Raw genomic sequence first — 10517 nt, 5'->3', positions numbered from 1 at the left:
AATACTTCATGGTCAGGCATTTCAGAGCTAATCACCTGGTTTATCTTCAGATGTATTTACTGTATAATATGTGAATTCCAGAGGGGTCAGTTCAATTAACTGTGAGAATAGAGACTGCTACTTGGTTGTGATGACCAGCAGTAGGTATCAAGGTCTAGAAATACTGAGAAGATTCCATAAAAAGGAATGGAAACTTCTATGGAAAGTGGATTAGGCAGGCTCTGTAGCACTATCCATCCTCTCTTTTTTTTTTTTAGAGGTAAAATCAAAGTACAGCCCTGAGTGAAACTTCTCTTAGCATCAGGTCAGTTTTCCATAGGGAATAAGCATAAACAGTACTATGTATTGTTTGTATACCTATTTTCCCCATAAAATTCTCACTCAAGGTGATAAGCGGGCTAAGGCTCTGGCATCACTTGCTGAAAAATCTGAAAATGGACTAGGTCCACTTCCATGGCTTGTTGTGCTTGTGTACCCAGCAGGGGAGTCCGCTTAGCCTTTTGTTAGGTTTGTTCTGAACTGTGTGTTGGAAATTTGAATGGGAGTCTGCAGCAGACAAGAAAGAAGATGAATAGATAACACTAGCTAAATGGTCTTCATTGTGGAATGCTGTATTTGAGTTATATTCCTATTGTTGGAAGTAATTTGAAATTTAAGGTCTTCATAGCAGCATTTGGACAAAGCAATATCTTTAGAGCTGTGTTACTGGAGGCAAACATTAATATTGCAGCCTTCTGCCCTGCAGGCTGTAGAACTCTTGGGCACTTCATTCTGGAAGTGTTCCTTCCCCCCCACCTTCAAAATGAGTCTGGCTTTACCCCCTTTGGGCTGTGCATGTCACCAGAAGGGAAAACAACTGCTTTTAAAAGGGAATTGCCAGATTTTTAAATGAATGTCTGCTTCTTTGTGAAACAGTGTATTTTAACTGTTGTAACTTGATGTAATGTTATAAAGCCGATTGCATAAACTCTTAGCTGCAGTTTTTTGTCATACTAAGGTCAGATTACAGTTACAGGAGAGACCTGTGGTCTACCTTATCTCATAAAAGAGAAAGGGATGTTTAATCAATTAACTGATGGTTTTGACATCAAATAACGTTCCATATGAGCTGGATTGCTCAGAGTGCAGTCAGCTGCCTTTTCCAGACTGGCCTCTGATGTTTGCCGGTTACTGTATTGCAGAGAAGATGAACAGTCATGCAATGTTTCCTGGGTTCTGTCATTGCCATAGGAAAGTTTTTCTCACTGAATGTTAACTTCAGCTTTTTTGTGGGGAGCAGATAGCCAGTTGGAGGGTATCTTGAGTATTGAAGTTTATCTGTAATATGAATTTTGTTTCATTAAAATGTAAGGTTATGTTTAAGTTACCATATGTAAGTGTTACTGTATCACTGAAGCAGTTCTGGTGCTGGCAGTAAAGATACAAAATGGGAAAAGCTTAGTTTAGTCCTCAGAAGTAATCTATTTTTTATATTTGTATCAAACTGCCAAAGAACACTTCTAATACCTGAGCTCCCCTCAGTCCTCAAACTTCTGCGTATCTCAACTGAAAAGACTTTTTTTATATTGGAGACAGATCTCAAGGTCTGGGATTTGTCTATAGAGGGATGCTTAATGAAATTAAAATGATTAGTTCAGCTGCATTTGATTCAACTTAATCAAATCTCTTCTGATGGCTAGTTTAATTGTGAATTAAGTGTTCCTCCTGGAATTAATGTAGTTGAACTAATCCATGTTATTGCTTAGTTGGGATCATTTTACTGTCCCTGTGTGGGCAATCTTCAGTGAGCTGTGCCAAATGCACTGTGCATATCCACAACTTGATCTCTGAATGTATGTCATTGCAGTTAGCGCCTCTCCCTGACTTGTTCTGTGTGAAGGTCTGTGGTATAGCTGTGACATGCTGTATGGCTGTAGTCTCTGGGTACCTGTACATAATGTGTAAAACAAGTTTTTATGATTAGGGAATCAATTTATTGAACTTTATTATTGGAAGTTAAATCTGAATCTGTAAAACAAGAAATCAATAAAAGACTATAATCTTTCTACAGGCTATGGTGATGCATGAATACTTCTGCAGGTTTGACTGGGGAGATGTAGCCTTATTCGTATTGCTACATCGCTCTGGGAAAGGAGAGAACTTCAAATGGCATACTCTTTTGCACTCTTCTTAAATTTCTTCCTGTATTGTAAGAACTGGTCAAATTTTTGTATCTACCACTTCCAACTTCTTAGAAGCTTTTATGAAAGCTTTTATAGTAAAGCATTTACTGTAAAAATACTTCTTTGATAGTCGTGGGAACTTGCTAAACTTGTTCCTGGCTACTAAAAAGCTTGTTTCCTCTCCCTGCTGCTGAGTCAGTCCTGAACCATGAGCTAGGCTGGGCCTCCTGCCAGCTCTCTGGTTTGGAGCAGGCTGAAGTGAGGGTGTGGTGTGGAAGAAACCTCCACCATCTTCTGAGTAATGCTTGGGTGCTGAGCATGACAGCTTTTGAAAGGGGAAGCTAGTGTTCAGGCATGTTTTGAAAAAGCAGTGGGGGTCACGGTGGGTAACAGGCTGACCATGAGCCAGCCTACAAGGAAGGCCAGCAGTCTCCCAGGTTGCCTTAAAAGAGTGTTGCTAGCAGGTCAGAGGAGGTGATCTTCTCGGATCTGCAGTGCTGGGTCCAGTTCTGGGCTTCCTTGGTACAAGAGAGACATGGACTTACTGGAGCTAGTCCAGCAAAAGGCCTGATGATGATGGAGTGAAGCATCTGTCGTACGAGGAGAGGCTGAGAAAGCTGGGACTGCTTAGCCTGGAGAAGAGAAGGCCCAGGAGGGATCTTACCAATGTGTATAAATACATGATGGAGGGGGAGTAAAAACAGCCATAGTCTTCTCAGTGGTGCTTAGTGGCAGGCTGAGAGACAATGGGCACAAATTGAAATACGGGAGAATCCATTTAAACATCAGAAAAACCTTTTCTGGTGAGGGTGGTCAAACAGTGGAGCAGGTTGCCCAGAAAGGTTATGGAGTCTCCTTCAAAACGTGACTGGACACATAGTGGGTGGGGTGGGTGTTGGACTAGATCATCTCTAGAGGTGCCTTCCAACCTCAGCTGTGCTGTGAAATGGAAAACTCAAGAGGCAGACAAGTTATTTACAGAGAAGAGTGTTTATGGCAAATAGTCTGCTGTGGCCAGAGTTCAGCCTGTGGCACTTCCATGCGCACTTGAACTGTGTATGCTTTGATCTAGAGGAAAGCGATGGGTGGTGGAGCACTACTGCAACTGGTTGGCACGCTCCACTCAGAACAGTGCAAGACCATGCTGGGCACAGACAGCGGCGAGTTTTCAGTAAGCTAGCAAAATTAACAAATTAACACTTGGGTCTCAAAATCCCAACTGTTGACAGAAAAGCTGTGTTCTTTGCTCAGTTATTTTGTGATAGAGATTGTTCTGTGTTGTCTGTTACCACATCCTTCAGGTTTTTCTTCCTTCCTTCCTTCCTTCCCCAGTGCTGCTGGCACACTGTTTCCTTAGATATGCAAGCTCCTGGTAAGAAAACTGTCATGTTACTGGAAGTAACTCTTTGGTACACCCTAGATGACACCAAAAATTTGTTAACCATGCAATTCGGTGGACAGTGAATGCAGAGGAACTTGTATGGCTTTTCACCAATTGGCTTACACCTAGCTTCACGCTTGCCAGCAATAAGCTGGCTTTTGAAAAGCTGTTTGGGTGTATCTGGTGCATTTTGAGTTGTTACTTGCACAGATACAACCTGCCTGTAAAGATTAATAGTAGTTTCCAAACTGGAGCTGGCTCTAGAGCAGTGTTAGTATGGTGCTGCTGGGCTCTCCTACCTCAGCCAGTTTTCAGTAGAGTCAGCGAAGGTGGCTTGCTGCAGTTAATTTGTAATTTCAATACCAAAGAATATTAGAGCTGCCTGTATGGTGGAAAATTAATTTTCATTTGTCCCAACCTAAGTGAGAGCCCCTACTCACGGTAACTACTACTCTTAACAAATTATTCAAGTTTCTACATCTTTCTTCTTCTTTTTCCCCTTGCAGTTGTGCGCAGTAGCTGATGTCTAGTAAAGGAACTAGATGACATTCTGAAATAGTTGCTTTGCTGCAGGGAATTTGGGGACATGGTCAATAATACAGCTGTTACAGGAAACAGGCCTACAAAGCAGTTCTGGAAATCATAGTGATTTTTAGGACTTCTTGTTAGGAACATGCATTGAGCAACTGTACTGCATAGCATGCTGCATTGAGCGAAGACTGGTAAGCAAGCAGAATGTAAAGTAAAGGTCACTCTTTTTAGAGGAAAGTATATTCCTACACACATATCTGTAAGTGCTTTCTAAAGTACTTCACAAAAATTGCAAGGAAAAATAACCTGCTCGTTGGATTTCCTGCATGTTTCCTGAATTCAGCTTGTGTGTGAAATGATAACTGCCCTGAATAGCCCCAAGCGTTGTACAAAATAAGGACGTTTTAAGCATAGATTAAACATTTTTTGTCTTTACTGTTGAATTAATGTTGCACTATTAACCATGTTTATTCATTGGCACTGAAAGATAGGTATAGCTATAAAAACCAGAGGGTACATGCAGATAGTTTTAGCCCGTCTGCTGATCCTGATGTACCAGCTGGGTTGCAGGTAGGCTTTGCCCCACGTTGCCAGCCAGGCTGTGCCGCCCAGCCAGCACCTTTGACAGGAGGAGCGCTGGGGACATGGGGAAGGGCACTCTGCTTCAGCGTGCTGGCTTCCACGCTGCTGTCCTCTCCGGGGTCACAGCCCCCCCAGTGCTCTGCTCGCTGGGCACTTTCTTGGAAAGAGGTTCTCGTTGCTGCTCCCAAGCAATTAATGCAGCAGCAGCAGCTTTGGCTCAGGAGCGAGGAAGGAACTGGAGAATAAGGCTGAATTGTAGCCCATCCTATGCAAAACTTTCCAACTAGTCTTGCTGTGAAGGTTACCATTTGTCCAATTTTCACTACGCCATCAATGACTGTAAACAACTTCTAGCTGTCTTCCAGGAGCTAAGCTACTTTGATAAGCTTGAAATGCTAAAGCTAACGAATCAAAGGCCATGCTTTAAACCCCTACAGAACTTTTTTCCTCAGATCTGCTAAATTAAAAGGGAGAGAGACTTGCAAGCCTTCCTCTGCTGTATGTTTGTCTGTGTTAAATGATGCAAGACCTCCCCGAATTCCGTTGACTCACCGCTGAGAGCCATAGGATTATTGCTTAATTGCATCCAAAACAACTTTTTTAGATGATGAATAATATTATGTATTATACAGAAGCATGCCTCAACCTTAACTTCGAAGCGCTTCACAAATTAACGTTTAATGAAACCGTTCGCCTTGAGGTTTTTGCTGTACTATCTAACTGGCTGAATACGAGCACAAGCCAGGGCTCTTTCATCTCCCTGACAAGCCTTGCTGCTTTAATACAGCAAATTTTCTCCAGCCCTGTGCAGCCGGTCAGTTTTCAGTACTGTTGTTTTCTACACGTATCTCCCCAGCCTGCAAAAATACTGCCTCCCCCCAAAAAAGAACCCCACAGCAGAAGACCCTAATGGATTGATCATATAGAAAACATATTTTTAGGGGAATGTTTAATTGAGCTAAACATGACCAGTACAACTGTTTTGTAATATAGTTCACACTGTGGACATTAGAAGCCCAGTAGCTGATAAACTGAAACAAAACATTCGTCTTACTCCTTGGCTGCAGGTGTTTGTTGTAATTTTAATGGAAAATTTCTCTCCGAGTCAGCTATCAAAGTTAAAAGCTTCCCATTAGACTTTGTAGTCCATAATTCTTGCAAAAGTTGCCACTTTGTTGGCAGGATGCCTAATATTTTTTGCAAGCACAAAGGTGTCTGAAAATGTCATTTTAAAGGGGCCCTCTCTCTAAATCTGGCAGTGCAAGGACATTTTTGTTAAACTGATGTCATGAGTCGTTCTGCAATTTTCAATATTTAAAGTTGAAATCCAAATAAAATCTTCTTGTATCATGACGAAGCAGTCACGCTGTTGGAATCAGGATCCCAGGAAGACATATTGGCATTACGGAAATAATGCCAGTCTTCCACAGAATTAAGTACTGTGCGGCCCCAATTCTTGGTAGTGCGGTGGCATTGAAAGAAAGGAGAGTAAGAGGGTGATGAGAATTACAGAACTGCAGGAAAATGTTGCTCAGGAGGAGGAGGAGGAGGATGGCTGGAGATCACCTAGTCCAACCTGGGGTTCGGGTTTTCTCAGTCCTTTTCCCGTGCTCCGTCCCTGCAAAGTCTCGTTTGCAGAGCTGGGCTGCTGGAGTTCCGCACCCTGAACCGGCAGCTTTCAGGTGTGAAAGGAAACTCAGGAAGGTTTCAGAGACGAGGCCAAGCGCTTTGCCATGGACACTGTCGGATCAAAGACTGTCGCACACTTCCGGGCTTGGAGAGGAAGCGTCAAGGTCTGGGAGCTGCCCTGGAGAAGGCCCTGGCAGAAACCCCTCTCATTTGGTCAGAAGCGGCTGCTGGTCCCCTGTATCTTTTAGAGCAGGAGCTTGGATTTTCACAGACTCAACTTGCAAATTGTATGAGTAGCGTATCTATTTTAAAGTAATTTTAACTGATCAAAACATCTGTACTTTCCCTTACGGATCAACTGACACCCCATGCAGCCTGCCTCAGGAGCTCGCTGGCGAGCGCTGTGCGTGCTGCACGTCAGCTGCGGGGTGGGCTCAGCTCATTGCCCAACCCATTGCTCCGGCACCAGGGGCGGTGGCACAGGACTAGCAGGACTTTCCATCACGCTGTCTAGCAATGCCAAGACCCTTTCCTACCCCTTGGCTTCATTACTGAAGCCCTGTTCAGTCTGCATGAGCCTCTCTGTGTAAGTATATTCTGGAGGCATAAAACAGCATGGCTGATGATGATGACTGCCTTGCAATTCTCTTCATGGAGCTGCTTCTGACCATGTTTTATTTAGCTGGCTGGCTACGGCAATCTCTGCCCTGAAAGCCTGCAGCCTTCTCCAGCTCAAAGCAATTCCAGACACTCCTCTGAAGGTTGTGCTGTCTTAGTTCTCGACTGCTTGTGCCCAGGAGGGAGCTGGCCATAGCCTGGCTGGTGCACGGGAGGCGGAAGGCTGAGGTGAGGGTGGTCCCTGCCAGCGCAGCGTCAAGGAGCCCTCCATGGCTACACCATGTCTCCCACCACAGCTCCCCTCCCCACGACCGCCTGTCGCCTCGTCCTCACCTCTGAAAAACCCCACTTCTCCTGCGCAGGCAGGAAGCCTCCGCGGGGCCCCGCACATCCCTCCCGCTCCCACATGACTCCAACCCACCTGCCAAGAGAATGTGCAGCTGACACCTGACAAGAGGATGGACCAGCTTCTTTCCCTGGAGGCCCCCTCATCCTGCAGCGTCCCCCCGTGCAGGCAGAGGCACGGGGGGACACTTCTCTCCACAGGGCAGGCTCCCAGCAGCAGCCTGTGGTACTGCAGGGTACTAAGCCCTCCCTAGCAAGGCTTTCAAGTTCTCGATCTCCAGGTCAAGAAGTCTATCCTCGTTAAGGAGTATTATTATTTTTTTTTCCAAAATAAAGTAAGGGTTGGCTTACTTTGAAAGTGAGTGTGTGATTTTATTCATAGTGAATCTTTAAAATACATGAAATGTGTGGGAGGTGACAGCAACGCTGGAAGATGAGGTTTTGGGGCTGTGTTTCTTTTCAATGGAAAGAGGAAAGAAAATTAAATTTCTCTTTATGCATCATCTCTAGTATGAATTTTAAAGCACATAGGAATGGGAGTAAAAAGATAAAACTTCTTATGCTGACACCAGCTCAGCTGCATTGCACACAACGTATGTGTGCAAAACGGTCTGATTAATACCACAGTGGTTGTGCAATACAATCAGCTTAGCACTGCTGAGATTTATTGCTTCCTGCTCTCCCTCATTTTAGTGGTGGTGGCATTTGAATCCTAATACACCGAGATTGTGTTTACCCAGTTTATCCTACATTTTTATTGTGACCAGGTCAAATTAATCCATCTTTCCTACAGCAGAAGCAAGACCCGTGGTTGTTACTGCAGGTGAGACTGTTTGCAGAATCTTTTGCCTTCACAAGGTGTGTACAGAGATGGGAACAATTGTCGCAGCTTTTGTTTTCATTGCATACAAGCTTGTGGAGAAGGTTGTGGAGACCTGCAGATATAAGAGACAGCAGCTTTCTGCAGGAGAGTTTGGCATGTACATTCAGAGACCTTGACCACACTTCTGCTGGCATTGTGCTAGCAACCGCAAACCTGAAATAAGCTTGCTCTTAAGTTCTGCTCTTTTTAGTGTCTGTGAAAGTGCTGGTTTTCTAGGGGACCAGGGAGGTGGAGGTCACTTTGCACACCAAGCTCATCACACTTGTTCGGTTGTTCTATGTGTAAACTTAGAAGTAAATTAATTGTCTAGATAACCAGTGAAAGAGCTGCTACAGCCTTGCTGAAAGTAATCGTAAATATCTGAGGCAGTGGACAGCAAAGTTGCAATCCTAGTCATAATCCAAAAGCACTGCTTTCAGCTCTTAAGGTGCTCTACCCCACCTCCCAGCACTTGCTATTTGCCCTGCTGTGCTGTAAACAGAGAGGGCAGGGGTAACCTACAAGGGCAGAGTTATATAATAGGATATCTTCACAAGAAAGGAACTTTCAGCTCCGAAAAGTAAGTGCAAGCTTTTAGAAAGCTCCTTGCATGTGATGTTAGCAGCCCTCGGCAAGCCACCAATGCATTACAGTAACAGCTGTGTTAAACTGCTGAAAGCTATCAGGAAAAATAGAGAGCATCCAAGTCTGAGCATCTCTAACATTTTATTAATAAAAAGTTAACTCTTTCTCCTATTGTATTAAGGAGGCAAAAGAGAAATGGGGGCCCCATGGGAGGCCTGCTCTGACTTCAGGACAGAGCTGTATGCTATCTCAGATGCCGGCATTCAGAGGCGATGCTAAGCACAGCATGTGGACGGACACACCGCCATAGCTGAGGGTAGAGCAGGGCTGCTCAGCCTCACCACACTCATCACCCCGCTGCCTTCCTCAGCCCTCTTTGCAGCACATACCTGGCAGGAGCAATGGGAGCGCACAGCCCGGTACCTGCAACCCTCCTCACTAGCTCCTCGCTACGGCTCATCCGCAGCGTCACCAGAGTACATCTGCAGAGCTGTGCTTTCTGACTGCCCTCTGGCAATGTGTGCCAGGTCAGGTTTTGGCCCCCCACCTGAAAAAGCCAAGCCTCTGCTAAGAGAAGGCATGAAGCAGGCTGAGTACTGATCCCCCACAAGCACACTTACAGCAAACATGCGAGGCAAATAGTCAGCTCTAAGGATGTGCCATGCTCCAAAATGGGCAGAGCTCCCAAAAAACAGAAAGGCTGTTTTTCTGTATTGGTATGTCACAGAACCTTTCTTTACATGATATCAAGAGCTGATTTTTTTGTTATAGCATCTTAAAAAGCCCTGGAAACATAGTACAACTCCATGTTTTGGCTATGCCAGGAGATTCCCCCCCCTCCCCCTCCCCCACGCAGTATGCAGCTAAAACAGTTCTAAGGAAGGCGTAAATGCTATTTAGGCAAAGCTCACGCATTTCAAGCACTGTGCCAAAATCTGTCTGAGCCATCACAACCCCTACTGCTCACTGTGTTACTGTTTGTGGTGTGAGGGCCAGGTTTATCCATCTTTTCCAGTTTTTAGGAGCTTGCCGATGTAGCTGTGCTCGTTCTAGTCAGAATTTCCGATCACCTTGGTGTTGGTTCTTACTGCTTTCAACAACAGCCTCCTGCATCTTCAGGCACCTAAAGATGTTGCACATCTGATCCCAAACCTTGGTACAATGAATAGAAATGGGCCTGCTTGTAACAAAACGTGTCTTGTTAGTTGTTCGCATTTTTCACTGTCTTAAGAACAGAATCTCCTTTGGTATCAATACCTGTAGTGTATTAGAGATATTTTTGTAGGATAAATATAAAAAAGAGTTGTCGTGCTTTTGCAGCTGCAGTCCCATTTCCTCACACTGCATCTACAGCACTAACAGGGCAGTGTCAACTGTTTGACAGCCTCGGACTGCCACCTTCCTACCTGGCATCTCTCAAAGCACAACGCGTGCCTGGGGGAGCAACCAGCTCCTTGTTCCCAGGAAGTACCGGAGCTACTGCCTGTGCTCCGTGGCCGTGGTTTCTGCACGGACCAGAAGTGCAACCCTGGCTGCAGTCCCGAGGCTTAACGCACCCTGCAGACACCGGCACAGTAATGATGTTTCATGGGAGCATCACACCCATTTCTATCGCCTAGGGACAGCGTCCGGTTTGAATTGCTGTGTGATAGTTCTAGGAGGAGGTCACTGGTCCAGAAAAAACAGGCATATGGTGGAGGTGCCCAAATTCTGCTTGGACAAAGTATCCAGAAGAAAAAAGAGGGCATATTTGGGAAACCTGCATGGGTAGCCCTAGAGTTACCGTGTCGCAAAAGATCAGCTCTTGCTTTGACCTGAGGAG

Source organism: Gavia stellata, chromosome 2 (genome assembly GCF_030936135.1).
Source record: "Gavia stellata isolate bGavSte3 chromosome 2, bGavSte3.hap2, whole genome shotgun sequence".
NCBI lineage: Eukaryota > Metazoa > Chordata > Aves > Gaviiformes > Gaviidae > Gavia > Gavia stellata.
The sequence above is the reverse complement of the archived record's forward strand: the minus strand, read 5'-3'. Positions refer to the sequence as shown.